The sequence below is a fragment of the Tamandua tetradactyla genome, chromosome 2 (genome assembly GCF_023851605.1).
Source record: "Tamandua tetradactyla isolate mTamTet1 chromosome 2, mTamTet1.pri, whole genome shotgun sequence".
Lineage (NCBI taxonomy): Eukaryota > Metazoa > Chordata > Mammalia > Pilosa > Myrmecophagidae > Tamandua > Tamandua tetradactyla.
Window position 1 is genome coordinate 114,578,274 of NC_135328.1, and position 3,195 is coordinate 114,581,468.

Sequence of the window (3,195 nt, forward strand, 5' to 3'; positions counted from 1 at the left end):
AGTGAATTTTCTGAGAATGTATAAAGCAAAGTGTTATTTGTTCTATCCACTCCCACATCGCCCCACCCTGGAGAATAAGAACTGAGTTAAAATCAGATGGTAATAACACTTGCTCTGTGACCTTGGGAAAGCCATCAATTTTCATCTTGTTTTACCTACCCATAAAACAATCAATAAGAATGTAGACTTTGGATTCAAGGCATCCAAAGTTGTCCAAAGAAGAGAGGATGAGCCAGGGGCCACTAGAAGGATTGAAGTTGCCATGTGATGGGCCGTCAGGCTTGGGAAAGGTTTGCAAACAAACCTTTTCTGCAATGGAGAGGACTTCAGGGTTACGCATGTGATGGGGGCAGATTCCATCCATTAGTGTGGAGCTGAGTTCCTCAAAAGAGCCTCCACGTATATGGGCGATACCCCAAGGTCTGTCCAAGGGGTCTTTTGATAGTTTGGCCTTTCAGAGGAAAGTGTGATAAAATAATTTTGTTTGCATGTATTTCAGAAAGTTGCAATGTATTATTAAATCACAATTTTCACAGACATCCTATTACATTTTTCATAGCCATTACATTTTTTAAAAGTGTACATAGACTTTTAAAGACTTTGTTGTTTCATTCATCTTGGAGTATTTTTACCTCATTATCGCATTACCATTAATGCAATATAGGAATGTCTAATATGGTAGCTAAAACAGGAGTAAAATTACAAATTCAACAATTTTCTTTTTTGAAACATTTTTTATTATGAAACATAACATATAAGAAAAGCAATAATTTCAAAGCACACTACAACATGTAGTTACAGAAAAGATTTCAGAGTTTGGTATGTAATACTGTCCACAATTATACATTTTTCCTTCTAGCTGCTCCAAAACACTGGCGATGTAAAGAAGTATCAATGTAATGATTCAGCAATCATGCTCATTCCTTAAATCCTATCTTCTCTGTTATAACTCCTTCTTCTCCTTTGATCTTTCTCCCCATATTTAGGGGTATTTGGGCTATGCCCAGTTTAACTTTTTCAGGTTGGAAGTGACTTTTCGATAATAAGGAGATGGGCCTAATTGTTGTTTCTGGAGAGGCTGGACCCTTTGCATTTCGGGACTTATCTGGCCTAGGAACCCATTTGGAGGTTGTAGATATCTGGAAAGTAATCATACTGCACATAACCTTTGAAGAATCTCAGATAGAGCCCTAGGTATTCTTTAGGGTTAAGAGGAGTGGTGGGGATTGGCAAATTGTGATAATTAGCAAAGTCTAGCTGAAGCTTGCCTAAGAGTAGCCTCCAGAATAGCCTTTTGACTCTGTTTGAACCCTCTAAGCCACTGATACCTTATTCTATTGCACTTCTTTTCCCCCTTTTGGTCAAGAAGACATTATCAATCCCATGGTTCCAGGGCCATGCTCATCCCCAGGAGTCCTGCCCCACGTGGCCAGGGAGACTTTCACCCTTGGATGTCATATCCCACATAGGGGGAGGGTAATGATTTTACTTGCAAAGTTGGATTTAGAGAAAGAGAGGCCACATTTGAGCAACAAAAGATGTTTTCTGGAAATAACTCTTAGGCATAACTAAGAGGCATAGCTTCTCGGCTACGGAAACAAGCTTCATAAGAGCAAGCATCAAGATCAAGGACTTTACCTATTGAGTTGGGAGTCCCTAATATTTGAAACAGTATCAGCTTTCCCAGTGGTAAAGCTTAATAGTTCCATATTTTTTTCTGCCCCTCAAAGGACTCTGCCAACACTTTTAAATTATTTGCCCAACATACTCTGGGATGTATCCAGGCATTACGTTAAGCTTATACAGAATTACAAGTCCTCATTCCCATTCTGGGCTCCAGGCATTTGGGCTTTTTACATGAACAAATCCAGACAGGTTGAGTTAGATTATGTGCTACAGAAAATATACGTTTTGGACAGAATAAACCTCTCTTCCTTTGGTCTCATACAGTAGGTGAAGTTCTAAAATACAGACAATGTCATCCTTACCTCTGTATCCTGATTTATCTTGGTCCCAACCCAGTTGGCTTGGTTCTTTTCACTAATTGAAGCCTGATCTCTTTTTAAGTTTCTTTAACAGTTGTTGCATGTAGCAATGTTGACTTTCAGAGCTACAGAACTCCTACTCTGAGTTTTAGATGTCAAACAGGTAACCAAAGTTCCAGGGTGATACCAGGTTACATATATAACACAACATCTCAAAATCTAGAAATCACATTTACAGCTCTGGGCTCAATGTGTCTGCTATAAAAGCTTACAATTTAGGCCCCAATTTTTTAAATAAATATTTTCTAAAAAAAATCATATAATATTTGTTTTTTTGTTTTTGACTTATTTTGTACCACACTGTGTCCCCAAAATTCATTCATCTTGTGCATGCGTCAGGTGACCTTCTGTATCTGCTTAATATTCCATCATATTAACAATTATCTTTTAAATTGGCATCAATTAATACATGCTACCAGCACTTCAATAGCATTTTGCAATTTACAAATGCCTCAGCTTCATCTCAACTACATTATGAGGCATGTTTTAGAAGAAACTACACTTCAAAAATGTAAGTGTTGTGTCCATGGAAGATCTATCAGTGGAAAGCGCCATCAAAATTTGGACTGTAGTGCAAGAGAAGAGAGAAGCTATTCTTTTTTACAAAGAAGAATGACTTGAAGAATTTTTTTTTTAGATTACTTTGTACTGAGGATGAGGGAGATGTTCCATTTAAACTGCCATCAAAAAGTTTTTATTTTCATTTCTTTATGCTGTTTCTGAATTATCTCAGACAGAAAAACTAATAGTTCTTTTCAAAAAAAGTATTATTTTATGATACCAGTAATGAAGGATAAAAGTTACTTTTATTAGTTTAATTGGCCTGCTTAGTGGTTTTCAAGTGAATTGGGCCAAAATTTCTCAAGTTCTAATATGTGAAAAAAAAGAAAATCATCATGATATCTTAAAACAAATGAACCTTTGTGCAAATGACTTAATGGTGAAGTTTGGCTCTTTCCCAACAGTTGATCGTTTTCTTCATTTGTTCAAGAATAAAATCAATGGCATATTGTTGGGCATATTTTTCACCATATGCGAATGCTTGTAATTGAGACTGAAGAGTGACTTCGTAGGGCAGACTGAAGCCAGAATGGAACAGGGATCCTTCTCCATGGAAGCTTCCGTGTGGCATGCTGGTTGGTTTGGCATC